This window comes from Saccopteryx bilineata, chromosome 2, assembly GCF_036850765.1.
Source record: "Saccopteryx bilineata isolate mSacBil1 chromosome 2, mSacBil1_pri_phased_curated, whole genome shotgun sequence".
Lineage (NCBI taxonomy): Eukaryota > Metazoa > Chordata > Mammalia > Chiroptera > Emballonuridae > Saccopteryx > Saccopteryx bilineata.
In genome coordinates this window covers 111,246,306-111,263,706 of record NC_089491.1, presented here as the reverse complement: position 1 = coordinate 111,263,706, position 17,401 = coordinate 111,246,306, and the positions used below count along the sequence as shown (strand labels likewise).

Here is a 17,401-nt window from a genome sequence, read left to right as displayed (position 1 = left end):
CATGAACAAGAGCTATATGTAAAGAAATTATGATCTGGCTTATCATAATATAATAAATATCAAGTATTGGCATTGTTACCAATACTTCTTAAAAAGGTGATGGCAACCCTTACAAAATTCAGATAATTTAGTCCTTTTTTTACTAGTAAGTACCATCTTGGAAATATTAAGACTTTTTTTTTTTTCTTTTCTGAAGCTGGAAACGGGGAGAGACAGTCAGACAGACTCCCGCATGCACCCGACCTGGATCCACCCAGCACGCCCACCAGGGGCGACGCTCTGCCCACCAGGGGGCTTTGCCGCGACCAGAGCCACTCTAGCGCCTGGGGCAGAGGCCAAGGAGCCATCCCCAGCGCCTGGGCCATCTTTGCTCCAATGGAGCCTTGGCTGCGGGAGGGGAAGAGAGAGACAGAGAGAAAGGACGGGGTGGGGGGTGGAGAAGCAAATGGGCGCTTCTCCTATGTGCCCTGGCCGGGAATCGAACCCGGGTCCCCCGCACGCCAGGCCGACGCTCTACCTCTGAGCCAACCAGCCAGGGCCAAAATATTAAGACTTTTAAAGAATGCATGCTACTGCCCTGGCCAGGTAGCTCAGTTGGTTATAGCATAACATTGATCTGATATGCTGAGGTTGTGGGTTACATCCCTGGTCAGGGCACCTATAAGAAACAATGAATAAATACATAAATAAATGGAACATAAATTGTGAGGGAAAGAACGAATTCAAATAAAAAACTTTAATCAGTATGTTGCAAACATTGAAAATATGTGATACAAAAATTGCATTTTTAGACCCGGAAAATGAGCTCAAGGGACTTGAAATAAAAATAAATTGGCTTAAAACGTCCTCTGAGGGACCATATTTCTCTTTCCTAGAAAAAACTATTACTGTTCAAAGTATATTGGTATGAAACACTGAATATTTGAGGTTAATCTCCCTCCCACCAGTTCCTTTGGAGACAGGGCAGTCAGTATGGAGAAGACTAAAGAGCTGGTTATCCTGAGTCAGCAAGGACTATCATACATTAAATTCTAGGATCACCAGTCATCCTTGCTCTGTAAATCAGGGAGAGCTAGAAGTATCTCTCAGGTTTAGAATGTTAGAGATAGGATCTTATTAGAAGGACCTGCATGGGACATTATCTTTTATTACTCTTACCACACTGTGAGAAAAGCAGATTGTTTGGCTTGTCTTCTCTCCCCATCCTCCTCAACGATGAACTTTTTGAAGTCAGAGACTGTTCACTTTTATTTTATTTTATTTTATTTTTTATAAATAAATTTTTATTTTAATGGGGTGACATCAATAAATGAGGGTACATACATTCAAAGAAAACATTTCCAGGTTATCTTGTTATTTAGTTCTGTTGCATACCCATCACCCGAAGAGAGATTGTCCTCCGCCACCCTCCATCCAGTTCTCTCTGTACCCCTCCCCCTTCCCTCTCCCTCCTTCCCTCCCCCCACCCCCCATAGCCAGCACACTCCTGTTCATGCCTCTTAGTCTCGCTTTTATGTCCCACCAATGTATGGAATCCTGCAGTTCCTGTTTTTTTCTGATTCACCCATTTCACCCCGCACAATGCTACCAAGACTCCACCATTCCGCTATAAGTGATCCGATGTCACCCTTTCTCCTAGCTGAATAATATACCATGGTGTATATGTGCCCCATCTTCTTTATCCAGTCCTCTATTTTTTTTTACAGTGATTAACAGCCTTTAAGCAAACTCTTGGCCAATACAGCAAGAATCCATGAATGAGTAGTGTCCTTAACATGTTCCCCAAGTCCAAGTTGGCCCCATCACCATGCCAAATCCCCGAAAAATGCAACCCAACCACAGTTCAGTCAGTTAGGAGCCGCCACAGGGAGCAGGAATCCAGGAAAGTTCCCCACAGGAAAAGTCCGCATGGCACTGGAATTGTTGTCACCATTCTATACTTTGCAGCTCATGTCCAAGTCCCAATGACCGCTGCTTCTAGCTGGTAATGATTCAGGCAGACTGGAAAAAACCATTTGCAGCATGCGTGGATATGGAGCTTCTGTTCTCCTCTGCCTGGAGAGTTGAGACCAGGTTGCTTTTCCCTGGAGCTCTGTGACTGTGGCCTGGTAAAGAGAACCTTGGGATACACTAAGCTGGGTGGCAAAGGTAAATTCATAATACAAGTTGGCATAAGGAGGAAAGAGAGCTCTAAATTAAGAGTAGGTCTCAGCCTGAAATATGAGTGGGGCATTGAGGTAGGAGGGATAAAGGAAACACTATATATTAAGCAAAGCAGCAGAAAATAGGACCATCAACACCCACAACAGAGATCTTTGAGGGAAGAATAAAAAACCTGACTATTCAGGCAAAACATAGTTAAGTGGCCCTTGTGCAAATGAGATCAGTTTACCTGCTTCTTGGAAGAAATACCCTAGGCTCGTCCACAGTGTCGTAGATGGGGCCGACGGCCCTGGGCACCTTCAGCCTTCAGTGGCAAACCCCAGCTTTCTGGGCAAGGTTAGGTCATAGGTGGTTGGAGCAGGGCTGGAAGAGACTGAACCCTCCCTTAGAGGAGCGAGGGGGAAGCCCACCTTCCAGTGTCCCTGTTTCCTCACAGCAGAGGCATGTAAGCCTGGCAGACTTTAGCTCAATGACCTTCCTTTCCACTATTGAAGCAGGACCCAGATGGCATCCTATGAGACCCTTTTGGGTGTTGGAGCCTTTAAGGGTGTATCCTAAAAGCTGGTAGTTCCCCTGATCTCTATTGGGCTTTTTCTGCCTCTAGGTATCTTAAAAGCCATTCTCAGAAGATCTCGCTGAGGGGTTTGAGGATCCCCTTCCGCCTATATAAATCTTTTCCATATATCTGGAGCTATTTGGAAAAAAGACAAAACAGTGTTATTAGCTAGATCTAATAAAGAAGGTAGTAGTTTGCAGGTGAAAAAGATTTGGTGTCTCCTGTTCATCAGCATTCAAAAGAAATGTAAATTTTTTTTTTTTAAGTAAAAAGCATGATATGGTAGACCCGTCGGAGTCATTGGCCTGGTGTGCAGGATTCCCGGGTTCGATTCCCGGCCAGAGCACACAGGAGAAGCGCCCATCTACCTCTCCATTCCTCCCCCTCTCCTTCCGCCCGCAGCCAAGGTTCCACCGGAGCAAATCCACCCTGGACCCTAAGGATGGCCCCATGGCCTCTGCCCCAGTCACCAGAATGGCTCCGGTTGCAACAGAGCAACATCCCAGATGGGCAGAGCATTCCCCCCGGTAGGCATGCCAGGTGGATCCCAGTCAGGCACATGCAGGAGTCTGTCTGACTGCCTCCCCATCCCCATCCTCAGAAATATACAAAAAATAAATAAATAAAAGAAAAATACTAAAAAAAAAGGGGGGGCATACCCTTGTGCTAAAGCACCAGGGAGCATGGAGTGAGCTTGAGTATGTCCTATGAAACATGGAGATCTATGTTTCTATATAAGTCTTTGAAGAAGGAGGAACTGCTGAAATAGTTTATCAGCATTTGTCCCTAAGACAGCAGTCTTTATAGTGGGAACACCATACGTAAATATTTGCTGTCTGTCTATAGATTAAGGGGGGAATATGGCAAATGCTGAAAAGCCATGATCTTTGTGCCCCTCCCCTCCCCCAACCCCCTCCCTCTCCTCCCCCCACCCTATAACCCCCACACTGTTGTTTATGTCTCTGAGTCTCATCTTTATGTCCCACCTATGTGTGGAAACATATAGTTTTTAGTTTTTTCTGATTTACTTCTTTCACTCAGTATAATGTTATCAAGGCCCATCCATGTTGTTGTAAAAGATCCGATGTCATCATTTCTTGTGGCTGAGTAGTATTCCATAGTATATATATACCAAAGCTTTTTAATCCACTCGTCCTCTGATGGACACTTGGGCTGTTTCCAAATCTTTGCTATTGTGAACAATGCTGCCATAAACATGGGGATACATTTCTTCTTTTCAAACAGTGCTATGGTGTTCTTGGGGTATATTCCTAACAGTGGTATAGCTGGGTCAAAAGGCAGTTCGATTTTTAATTTCTTGAGGAATCTCCATATTGTTTTCCACAGTGGTTGCACCAGTCTGCATTCCCACCAGCAGTGCAGGAGGGTTCCCTTTTCTCCACATCCTCGCCAGCACTTATTCTGTGTTGTTTTATTGATGAGCGCCATTCTGACTGGTGTGAGGTGATATCTCATTGTGGTTTTAATTTGCATTTCTCTAATCATTAGTGATGTTGAACATTTTTTCATATGCCTATTGGCCATCTATGTGTCCTCTTTGGAGAAGTGTCTATTCATTTCTTTTGCCCATTTTTGGATTGGATTGTTTGTTTTCCTGGTATTAAGTTTTACAAGTTCTTTATAAATTTTGGTTATTAACCCCTTATCAGACGCTATGTCAAATATATTCTCCCATTGTGTAGTTTGTCTTTTTATTCTGTTCTTATTGTCTTTAGCTGTGCAGAAGCTTTTTAGTTTGATAAAGTCCCATTTGTTTATCCTGTCTTTTATTTCACTTGCCTGTGGAGACAAATCAGCAAATATATTGCTGCGACAGATGTCAGAGAGCTTACTGCCTATGTTTTCTTCTAAGATGCTTATGGTTTCACGGCTTACATTCAAGTCTTTTATCCATTTTGAGTTTATTTTTGTGAGTGGTGTAAGTTGGTGGTCTAGCTTCATTTTTTTGCAGGTAGCTGTCCAGTTTTCCCAACACCATTTGTTGAAGAGGCTGTCTTTACTCCATTGTATTGTCTTACCTCCTTTGTCAAATACCAGTTGTCCATAGAGCTGTGGGTTTATTTCTGAGTTCTCTGTTCTGTTCCATTGATCTATGTGCCTGTTCTTATGCCAGTACCATGCTGTTTTGAGTACAATGGCCTTATAATATAACTTGATATCTGGAAGTGTGATACCTCCCGCTTTTTTCTTCCTTTTCAGGATTGCTGAAGCTATTCGTGTTCTTTTTTGGTTCCATATAAATTTTTGGAATATGTGTTCTATGTCTTTGAAGTAAGTCATTGGTATTTTCATTGGTATTGCATTGAATTTATAAATTGCTTTGGGTAATATAGACATTTTAATGATGTTTATTCTTCCTAACCATGAGCACGGTATATGCCTCCACTTATTCGTATCTTCCCTGATTTCTTTTATCAATGTTTTATAATTTTCCGAGTACAAGTCTTTAATCTCCTTGGTTAGATTTATTCCTAGGTACTTTATTTTTTTGGTTGCAATGGTAAAGGGGATTGATTCCCTGATTTCTCTTTCTGACAGTTCATTATTAGTGTATAAAAATGCCTCTGATTTCTGAGTATTGATTTTATATCCTGCCACCTTGCCAAATTCTTTTATCAGGTCTAGTAGTTTTTTGACTGAGACTTTAGGGTTTTCTATATACAATATCATGTCATCTGCAAATAATGATAGTTTTACTTCTTCTTTTCCAATTTGGATGCCTTTTATTTCTTTTTCTTGTCTGATTGCTGTGGCTAGGACTTCCAGAACTATGTTGAATAAGAGTGGTGAAAGGGGGCACCCCTGCCTTGTTCCTGATCTTAAGGGGATTGCTTTTAATTTTTGCCCATTGAGTATGATGTTGGCTGTGGGTTTGTCATAGATGGCCTTTATCATGTTGAGGTATGTTCCCTGTATTCCCACTTTGCTGAGAGTTTTGATCATGAATGGGTGCTGGACTTTATCAAATGCTTTTTCTGCATCTATTGAAATTATCATGTGGTTTTTCTCCTTTCTTTTGTTTATGTGATGAATCACATTGATTGATTTGCGAATATTGTACCAGCCTTGCCTCCCAAGAATAAATCCTACTTGATCATGGTGTATGATTTTTTCCATATATTGCTGGATCCGGTTTGCTAATATTTTGTTGAGGATTTTTGCATCTAAGTTCATCAGGGATATTGGCCTATAATTTTCTTTTTTTGTGTTGTCTTTGCCTGGTTTTGGAATCAGAATTATGCTCGCCTCATAAAAGGAGTTTGGAAGTCTTCCTTCCTCTTGAATTTTTTGAAATAGCTTGAGAAGGATAGGAGTTAGTTCTTCTTTGAATATTTGGTAGAATTCACTTGTGAAGCCATCAGGCCCAGGACTTTTCTTTTTTGGGAGTTTTTTGATAGCTGTTTCAATCTCATTTGTTGTAATTGGTCTGTTTAGGTTTTCTGATTCTTCCAGATTGATTTTTGGAAGATTATATGATTCAAGGAAATTGTCCATTTCATCTAGGTTGTCTAGTTTTTTGGCGTACAGTTCTTCATAGTATTTTCTTACAATATTTTGTATTTCTGTTGTGTCAGTTGTTATTTCTCCACTCTCGTTTCTAATTTTATTTATTTGAGTCCTCTCTCTTTTTTTCTTGGTGAGTCTTGTTAAAGGTTCATCGATCTTGTTTACCTTTTCAAAGAACCAGCTCCTGGTTTCATTGATCCTCTGTATTGTTTCTTTAGCCTCTATGTCATTTATTTCTGCTCTGATCTTTATTATTTCCTTCCTTCTACTAGCTCTGGGCTTTACTTGCTGTTCTTTTTCTAGTTCTTTTAGATGCAGGGTTAAGATGTTTATTTGAGCTTTTTCTAGCTTCTTGAGGTATGCCTGTAATGCTATAAACTTCCCTCTCTGGACTGCTTTTGCTGTGTCCCATAAATTTTGAGTTGATGTATGCTCATTATCGTTTGTTTCTAGGAATTTTTTAATTTCTTCTTTGATCTCAATGTTAACCCATTCATTGTTTAATAACGTGCTATTTAGTTTCCAAGTGTTTGAATGTTTTTCAATTTTTTTATTGTGGTTGATTTCTAGTTTAATGCCATTGTGATCAGAGAAAGTGCTCGATATGATTTCAATCTTCTTAAATTTGTTGAGCCCGCTTTTGTGCCCTAACATGTGGTCTATTCTAGAGAATGTACCATGAGCACTTGAAAAGAATGTATATTCTGCTGTTTTAGGGTGAAAGGTTCTGAAGATATCTATTAAATCGAGTTGATCTAATATGTCCTTTAAGTCTGCTGTTTCTTTGTTAATTTTCTTTCTTGAGGATCTGTCTAATGATGTTAATGGGGTATTGAAATCTCCTACTATTATAGTGTTGCTGTTGATCTCGCCCTTTAAGTCTATCAAAGTCTGCTTTATATATTTAGGTGCTCCTATATTAGGTGCGTAGATATTTATAATGGTTATATCTTCCTTTTGGATTGCTCCCTTTATCATTATGTAGTGACCTTCTTTATCTCTAACTATGGTCTTTGTTTCAAAGTCCATTTTGTCTGATATAAGTATTGCTACCCCAGCTTTTTTTTCATTTCCATTTGCGTGAAATATTTTTTTCCATCCTTTTATCTTCAGTCTGTGTGCATCTTTTGATTTAAGGTGTGTCTCTTGTAGACAGCATATGTATGGGCCCTGTTTTCTTATCCACGCAGCTACCCTATGTCTCTTGATCGGATCATTTAATCCATTAACATTTAAGGTTATTACTGATATGTAATTGTTTGTTGCCATTTTTTTTCTTTAAAACTGTTTTTCTCTTTTGCTATATTCTTTTTTTTCCTTTGATCTGTTTATAAGAGATCCCTTAGCATTTCTTGCAGCCTTGGTTTGGTTGCAGTGAAATCCTTGAGGTTTTTTTTGTCTGTAAAGCTTTTTATTTCTCCTTCTATTTTAAATGATAGCCTTGCTGGATAAAGTAGTCTTGGTTGTAGGTTCTTGTTCTGCATTACTTTGAATATTTCTTGCCATTCCCTTCTGGCCTCAAGTGTTTCTGTTGAGAAGTCAGAAGTCATCCTTATGGGGGCTCCTTTGTAGGTGATAGTCTTTTTTTCTCTAGCAGCTTTTAATATTTTCTCTTTATCATTTAGCTTTGGTAATTTAATTATGATGTGTCTTGGTGTTGGTTTCTTTGGGTTTCTCCTTAATGGAGTTCTCTGTGCTTCCTGAACATGTGAAATGTTTTCCTGCCTTAATTGGGGGAAGTTTTCTGCTATAATATGTTTGAACAAAGTCTCTATCCCTTGTTCTTTCTCTTCTTCTTCAGGAACCCCTATGATGCGGATGTTATTTCTCTTCATGTTGTCACAGAGCTCTCTTAGAGTTTCCTCAGACTTTTTGAGTCTCTTTTCTTTTTTCTGCTCTGCTTCCATGCCTTTATTTATTGTGTCCTCTAACTCACTGATTCGATTCTCTGCTTCATCCATTCTGCTTTTAATTCCTTCCATTGTATTCTTTATTTCAGATATTGTATTTGTCATTTCTGTCTGATTCTTTTTTATTATTTCAATGTCCTTTTTTATATTTGTTATCTCTTTATTTAGGTTTTCGTAATGGCCATCTATGGTGGTTCTAATATCTTTGAGCATCCTAACAATCGTTATTTTAAACTCTGCATCTGGTAATTTGGTTATATCTGATTCACTTAGGTCCTTTTCTGGGGATTTCTCTTGGTTTATTTGTGTTGTATTTCTCTGCCTCCGCATTTTATCTTCTCGAGAGTGGCTGTGATCACTTGCTCGGGTGCACAAGGGTTGGTGGCCTTGGCCTTTGCGCTGCCCCTGTGTGTGACGTTATGCTCTGTCCTGAGGGCACTGGCAAGCACCTTTGCTCTGCTGTGGGTCTCCACCTATTTCCGAGCTTTCGCCCTGCCTTTGCAGGATGATCCCACTCAAGGAACAGCTGCTAGCCTTGGCTCTACCACCAGGCAGGGCTGCATGCCCAAGCTCAGCTTCGTAGTGGAACTCCGCCTCTTCTGGGCTTTTGGCTCCACCCTCGCGGGAGGAGCAGGCTACCAAGTCAGACCACAAGCCTGGGTTGCACGGGCGGGGCAAGGATGTGCTCCTCTGCCCTTGCTCCGGGGCTGGTTTTTACCCTTTCTGGGTTTCCCGCCCTTCTCCCGGAGGCTGGATTACAGGCTGCCGGCAGCTGAGCTTGGCCGCTTTTGCACGCCCCCTTCTCCCTAGCCGGGCAAGATTGAGCTCACACCTGAGCCCACTGGTGGCCAGCCGGCTTCCGCCCCTGCCAGCAGAACCGCGCTTTTGTCGCCTGCTGCCGCCTGCCCTCCGGGGAGCCCTCAGCCGCGTGGGTGGGGGCGTTGCAGCTCGAACCCTAAGACTCACTACTGTAGACCTGAAAGCTCCCTCCTTCTATGCGACTCTGCTCTGAATGCTGCGGGGGAGCTTGTTTGGCTGCTCTCCTGCTTCCCTTTGCTGGTATTGTGGTTTCCGGGGGAAATATTCACTTCAGCTTTGGGGAGTGACTCGTCCCAGGGGTTAGGGTGGCTATCTCCCAAAATGTTTTTCCCTATGCCTCCTAGATTGCACTCTCTTCCTGTTACTGTGGTTCTCTCCCCTCTCCCTCCGTCTCCAGGAGCCCCGGGTGAGTGTTTGTGAGAGAGATGTTCTGCGTGGTCCCTTTAAGAAGGATCCTGGGTCTGAGAAATCAGACTCTCTCACAAACAGTATCCTGACTTTTTTCCAGCTAAATACTGTCCTTACACTTCTTCTGGGCTCTGGGGCTGCAGGCTGGGGCTTTGTTCCTGGGGCTCAGGACCCTTTCCCCTCTGCTAAACTCACTTCCCGCCACGCGAGTCTCTCCCTGCTGCCGTTCGCTCCGAGAAGCTGGGCAGCCCTCTCCGCGTCTCCGCTTTTCCTACCAGTCTCTGGGTGGCTTCTTCAGCGTTCCTTGGTTGAAGAGTCCTTTTAGTTTAGTTCAAAGTTGGTTTTTCCAGCTGATAGTTCATAAAATTAGTTTGTAATCCACATTGGTTCTGGGAGGTAGATGCTGGTACGTCCGCCTACTCCAGCGCCATCTTGTCTCACTCCTGTTCACTTTTATAACCTTAGCACTAAAAAAATGTGCCAGATAAAAATAGGTATTTAATATCCTTGATGAATGTATGGAATGGCCTACACCTTGGTAAAAAAAAATAAGACAAAGTGAAACAAAGAAACTATACTTAATTATATAATTACAGGAAAGGGGAAATATGGCTTAGAAGTAGCATGTAAATTTTCACTTTATAAGTAGTGGCCAGAAGCCAAGGAGGCTAATGTAAACTTGTCTGCACTAGTAAGAATCACTGAGTTTAGAATGATGAGGGGAATAAGATTGTTCTGTTCTGGCTGACCCCACCTGCAGTCACATTACACTCATCTCTGGTCACCAGGCCTTACAAGAGACATGGACCAATTGGAGTGTTCAGCAGCTTGGAGAAAAGATGACTTGGACAACTTGATAACTAATTTCAAATATTTGAGTAATATTTTGAGAAAAAGAATAGACTTAGAATAGACTTACACTTTACATATCAAGAGGCAGGGCTGAGACCAACTGGTAAGTATGGCAGGGAAGCGAGCTGTGGCTGCCGATGAGTTCCAGGAGGTTGGAGGTCATGATGTCACTGTAGTGCCACTCTCCCCGATTGTCCTGTCTTCAACGGCTCAGCATGCCAGTGGTCAGGGTGGACAAAGAAGATTTAATGATTGAATATGGGTTGATAGTTTTAAGGGATGGATCTGAGGAATGAACTAGGATGTTCTTTAGAGATGCTGGCAAGAGAGTTACCAATTTTTTCTTGTGTCCAGAGGACAAAAGAAAAGTAAAACAAAATTCAGGGATTGTAGCAACAATGAATTAGTTAACCCTTATGGTGATAATAAAACACAAGAATTACCATTTATGTTCCTAAAGTCATTCTACATAGTTGTTGTTTTGTATGCAAAGGGCATTTCTGTCTGACAGGCTGTTCTGACTTAGGGCAGGAAAAGCTCTGGGCTGTAGGCATGTGCCAGACCTACTGTGTATTGAACGTGGGGCTTTGGGCAAGTTCTATCACTGAATCTGTTTCTTTATCTGTAAAATAGGGACTATAGTACATACAAGAGGATTCTGGAAGGTCATATAATATTTTCTATGCTGAAATGCCTACTATTGTGTCTAGACTTCAGCAATTTGTGAGTAAATGTTTCTTGAATCAGAATCATGAAATTACTGCTTTAAAAATATCAGCTATGAATCTCAGGTAATAAAATCACATAACCTTTAGATTTCTCATTTTTAAGTTGATGTTTTATATACCATCTTATAAAAGTTCTAGAGCCCTGGCTAGTGGCTCAGTGGATAGAGCGTTGGCCTGACATGTGGACCTCCCCGGTTCAATTCCAGGTCAGGGCACACAGGAGAAATGACCTTCTGCTTCTCCACCCCCCCTTCTCTCCTTCTTTCCCTCCCACATCCATTGGCTTGATTGGTTCCAGCATGGCTCCAGGTGTTGGGTATAGCTCAGTTGGAGTGCATCAGCCTCAGGTGCTAAAAATAGCTCAGTACTGGAGTATTGGCCCCAGACAAGGTTCCTGGGTGGATCCTGGTAGGGGCTTATGTGTGAGTCTGTCTATTTCACCTCTTCTCCCTAAAAACAAAGTTATTTGGTACATCTTTTTCCAGAGAGTAGTTTATTTGAGATGTACAAAATGAAATAAATCTCTGTTAACAAAAGAATAAAAATATTCTGCATTTTTATTTACAAATTATTTCAAAAGCAAACTACTGTACAATGAACATGACCAAACAACAAAGAAAGTTATTGGCTCCCATAATTAGGACTAGAAAAATAAACTCGGCACTATTGTTCTGTTTTTTATTTTTTTTACATAGAACTGTAAGGTGTTTAAAGAAAGCTACTGTAGAATAATCTAATATGAACTGAATTTCATAAAATATAAAAACTTTATAAATCCTACAATTTAATTAGATTAGTATGATTAATCTGTAGAAATACAGAGTACAAATTTGTCACTCACCCACCATTAGGTCTTACGTTACATACGAAATCAATTTTTCAATGGTCATAATAGAGTGTATTCACATTCTTGAAAGGTAGCTTTGTTCCCAATAAATATTCTTTCTACCACTTCTGTAAACTTTAGGGGCAGCATATTCTCAATCTAAAAAGAAACAACAGACAGCTATTTGACTTTTTGTTTTTTTCTTGCTTGAAACTGCTCTGTTTTGTTTTTTACTGATTTAATCAACATTGACAAGGCAGGATCAGTGGACCGCTTTTGTGATTCCTTTGGAATTTCACTCTCTTTTGTCTTTATTGCCTGAGTAAGTTCTTGCTCCTTTCGTTCTCTCTGCTGAGCTTTCTCCTCCAGGATTTTTTCCATAGCTTTTGTTTTCTTGAAATTAGGATCTGATGGATCCAGATTGAACAAGTGGGAAGTATACATTGCCTGAAACCGCGCATCCTTAACGTTTATCTCAAAGTCATCCTCTATTAATTCCTTCTTTTTTATAAGCTGTTTTTTCTTCTTTTTGCTCAGATTCTGGTGCTCCACAATCTTGTTGTAATTGAAGTGTTTCTTGCTCTCTTCCTCCTCATCCATCATGAGCAAAGCCATTTCTGCCTTTTGTTTTTCTATTTCAGCTTCTTCCCCTAGAGATGCGCCATCTTCAGCAGATTTCATTGATTTTTTTCCTTTTAAACCTATTTTTTTAACTTCTTCAGCAAAGTATGGGTCATTCATATCAACATCAGAGGGAAGTTCATCTTCGCTGGCCTCTTCTGCAAGAGCCTTCTGTTTCTTTTTCAGTCTTTTTTTCTCTTTCTTCTTCTCTAAAAATTGTTCCCATGGGGTCAGCTTATCCTTTCCTTCTAATTTCTTTTTGACCATCTCTTCTGCACTTTCTTTAAGACCTGGAACCCACTTAATTTCCATTTCCATATCATTTTCTTTGTTTTTCTTTTCTTTTTCTTGAATAACTTGCAAGAGTTGCCTATATTTAGCAATTTGTTCATCATCTTTCTGGGTCTTTTTTGTTTTCCCATCTTCTTCTACATTGACTTCATCATCCCCTGGTAGCACATCTTCTACTTTCTCTTCATCTTCACTAGAGGAAGCTAAGTAGGCTTGAAAATCCATGTCCAAAAGCTCTTCCTTTTTAAACTTTCTGTTGAGTGTTGTAATTCTTTCATGATCAGTCTCATCCCAAGTGATCTCCACCGTTGATGTTCCCATTGCAGCAGATGTGAAATACTTTGGTTTATATGCTGTTAAATCCACTTCTGAGGCTACGTCCTTGGGCTCATCATCAAAAGTAATATCATCTGGTATAAACCTTAGATCTATGAACGAGCAACTACTTTCGAATTCCAGGCCATCACAATCCTCATAAAGTTTAGTGGCTGTTTCAGGAGAATCACAGTCTACTACTGCATAATAGTACTTCAGTCGTTTGAACTGATAATCTCTCAATTTTTCTCTAGAGGTCCAGTCCTTTTCAGGGACATCTTCAGGGATACTTGATAACTCTACTGGTCCTTGAACTTGTTCTTCCTTCATCCTCTCCTTTCCAAACTCCGAAGGATATATCTTTACAGAAAATATAACACTTCCTTTCGGTTTAAATGAATTGAACAGAGCCAGCAAATCTTTTGCCTTTAATCTATCCCAGTCCATGTTGCAAACTGCTAATCGATGTGTAATCTCATCACCCCGAGGAGCATCTTTATCTAGTTCTCTCCAAGCATGCTCAAAACCAGAGTCTTCTGGAAGTAAATCTTCCATATCTTCTTCATCTTCAGAACTAGTTTCTATATTTCCTTTACCTCTTGCAAGATCAGGGCCACTGTCACTTTCATCCTCCTCCTCACTACTATCATTTTCATCCTCCTCATCTTCATCTTCATCACTGTCATCGTCATCAGCTGAAGCTCTACCAAAGACTGCAATTCCATCTTCAGATTCTTCATCGCTTGCCACTTCACTAGCACTTTCTAAGTCTTCCTTCAGAGCACCTTCAAGCATTTTACCACCTGTTGACTTTTCATAACCATCACTGTGTCTTGCCACTGTGAGTGAAACCCCTGACTTCATTTCTCTTTTTGTCTCCGAATACTTGATCTTGGGAGATTTCATTATTTCAGAAGTGCCCGAGTCTCCTGTCCCTAGTCTTCCTTTGGGACGTGAGTCTGTATTATGTTGAATGTTAGTTTTATCCCCTTTTGTACTTCCTGGTATAAATTCTTCACTGTCTTTCTTGGGACTTATTTTTGAATCCACCTTCTTAGATTTGCATGAATTTTTCATTTTCTGAATTGTGGCAGAGTTATCTAAATTGTTTTTATTTCTAGAATCCTTTTGGGTAATTTTCTTGGTTTCTTTCTTTTTCTCTTCAACTAGATTTTTTGAGTCTATTTCATCTTTCTGGTTTTTTTTCTTCTTTACTTTATTTTGGTTCAATGACTTGTTATCTTCACCTGAGAGATCTGAATCAGAATCTGAAAGGTCATAGAAACGTTTCAAGTCCTCTGTAGTGCTATGGTTGATGGGGCGTCCTCTTTTATCCACAGCATAATTCAACTTGAACTTTTTGTCATGAAACATTGCTCGAAATCTCTTGTCAATTTTGACTTTTCGGTCCTTTTCTGGCATTTCCCAAAATCTTGGGTCCTTTGTAACTCACCTAAACCGCTGGTCACTCATTATTTCTTGTTTGAATGCCATTTTTAAATGTCTGACCAGACAGATGCTTGAAGAAACCAAACACTCCTGGGAGTCTTCTCCCGGACTCTCGTATTTGGTACATCTTTTTAATAAACCATTTATTCTGAAATAATTGTAGGTTTACATGTAGTTGTAAGAAGGAATACAGAGAGACCCTGTATACCTTTGACTGGAGTTCTCCTAATGGTAGCATCTTCTTTAATGATAGTGTAGTGCCACAATTGGTAGACTGCTGCTGAAAAAATCTATCAGTCTTTTCATAGTTTGTCAGCTTCCCATGCATTCATTCATATGCATGTGTTTTGAGTTCTATGCAACTTTATCACATGTGTAGATTCGTGTGAAAACACCACAGTCAAGACAGTCCCATCACAAGGATTCCTCATGCTGCCTTTTTATAGCCACAGCCATTAACCCTCTTTCTTCAACCCCTGGTAACCACTAATTCATTTTCCATCTCTATAATTTTGTCATTTCAAGAATGTTATATAAAAGGAATCACATAGTATGTAACCTTTTGACATTAGCTGTCTTTCACCCAGCACACGTCCCTTGAGAGTTGTCCTATTTGTTGCATGTATCAGTAGTTCATTCCTTAGTATTGCTGCATAGGACATAATGATTTGGTTGTATTATAGTTTATTTACCTTTTCACTAGTGGAAGGGATTTTGGATGTTTCCAGTTTTGTTTTGTTTTTTTGGCTTTTAGAATTAAGCTTCTGCGAATATTTATGTACATATTTGTGTGTGTGCTGATCTTAAGTTTTCATTTATACTTAATTTTTTTTTAATAAATTTTTATTAATGGTAATGGGATGACATTAATAAATCAGGGTACATATATTCAAAGAAAACATGTCTAGGTTATTTTGTCATCAAATTATGTTGCAAACCCCTCGCCCAAAGTCAGATTGTCCTCCGTCACCCTCCATCTAGTTCTCTGTGCCCCTCCCCCTCCCCCTAACTCTCTCCCTCTCTCCCTCCCATGTCCTCCCCCCCCCCACCCTTGGTAACCACCACACTCTTGTCCATGTCTCTTAGTCTCATTTTTATGTTCCACCAATGTATGGAATCATGTAGTTCTTGTTTTTTTCTGATTTACTTATTTCACTCCGTATAATGTTATCAAGATCCCACCATTTTGCTGTAAATGATCTGATGTCATCATTTCTTATGGCTGAGTAGTATTCCATAGTGTATATGTGCCACATCTTCTTTATCCAGTCTTCTATTGAAGGGCTTTTTGGTTGTTTCCATGTCTTGGCCACTGTGAACAGTGCTGCAATGAACATGGGGCTACATGTGTCTTCACGTATCAATGTTTCTGAGGTTTTGGGGTATATACCCAGTAGAGGGATTGCTGGGTCATAAGGTAGTTCTATTTGCAGTTTTTTGAGGAACCACCATACTTTCCTCCATAATGGTTGTACTACTTTACAGTCCCACCAACAGTGAATGAGGGTTCCTTTTTCTCCACAGCCTCTCCAACATTTGCTATTACCCATCTTGTTGATAATAGCTAATCTAACAGGAGTGAGGTGGTATCTCATTGTAGTTTTGATTTGCATTTCTCTAATAACTAATGAAGCTGAGCATCTTTTCATATATCTGTTGGCCATTTGTATCTCTTCCTGGGAGAAGTGTCTGTTCATGTCCTCTTCCCATTTTTTTATTGGATTGCTTGTTTGTTTGTTGTTGAGTTTTATGAGTTCTTTGTAAATTTTGGATATTAGGCCCTTATCTGAGCTGTCGTTTGAAAATATCAGTTCCTATATAGTTGGCTGTCTGTTTATTTTGATATCAGTTTCTCTTGCTGAGCAAAAACTTTTAATTCTGATGTAGTCCCATTCATTTATCTTTGCCTTCACTTCTCTTGCCATTGGAGTCAAGTTCATAAAATGTTCTTTAAAACCCAGGTCCATGATTTTAGTACCTATGTCTTCTTCTATGTACTTTATTGTTTCAGGTCTTATATTTAGGTCTTTGATCCATTTTGAATTAATTTTAGTACACGGGGACAGGCTGTAGTCGAGTTTCATTCTTTTGCATGTGGCTTTCCAGTTTTCCCAACACCATTTGTTGAAGAGGCTTTCTTTTCTCCATTGTGTGTTGTTGGCCCCTTTATCAAAGATTATTTGACGATATATATGTGGTTTTATTTCTGGGCTTTTTATTCTGTTCCATTGGTCTGAGTGTCTATTTTTTTGCCAATACCATGCTGTTTTGATTATCGTGGCCCTATAATATAGTTTAAAGTCAGGTATTGTAATGCCCCCAGCTTCATTCTTTTTCCTTAGGATTGTTTTGGCTATTCGGGGTTTTTTATAGTTCCATATAAATCTGATGATTTTTTTGTTCCATTTCTTTAAAAAATCTCATAGGGATTTTGATGGGAATTGCATTAAATTTGTATATTGCTTTGGGTAATATGGCCATTTTGATTATATTTATTCTTCCTATCCAAGAAAAAGGAATATTTTTCCATCTCATTGTATCTTTTTCGATTTCCCTTAACAATGCTTTGTAATTTTCATTATATAGGTCCTTTACGTTCTTTGTTATGTTTATTCCTAGGTATTTTATTTTTTTTGTTGCAATCGTGAAGGGGATTATTTTTTTGAGTTCGTTTTCTAATATTTCATTGTTGGCATATAGAAAGGCTATGGACTTTTGTATGTTAATTTTGTATCCTGCGACCTTACTGTATTGGTTTATTGTTTCTAATAATCTTTTTGTGGAGTCCTTCGGGTTTTCGATGTATAGGATCATATCATCAGCAAAAAGTGATAGCTTTACTTCTTCTTTTCCGATATGGATGCCTTTTATTTCTTTGTCTTGTCTGATTGCTCTGGCCAGAACTTCTAGCACCACGTTGAATAAGAGTGGAGAG

General features: G+C 39.9%; 1 pseudogene; it reads right to left on the bottom strand.

Annotated features, from left to right (window-relative positions):
• Positions 1–11,451: 11,451 nt before the first annotated feature.
• LOC136324555 (ESF1 homolog pseudogene) lies at positions 11,452–14,568 on the bottom strand (annotated as a pseudogene).
• Between the last annotated feature and the right edge of the window lie 2,833 nt (positions 14,569–17,401).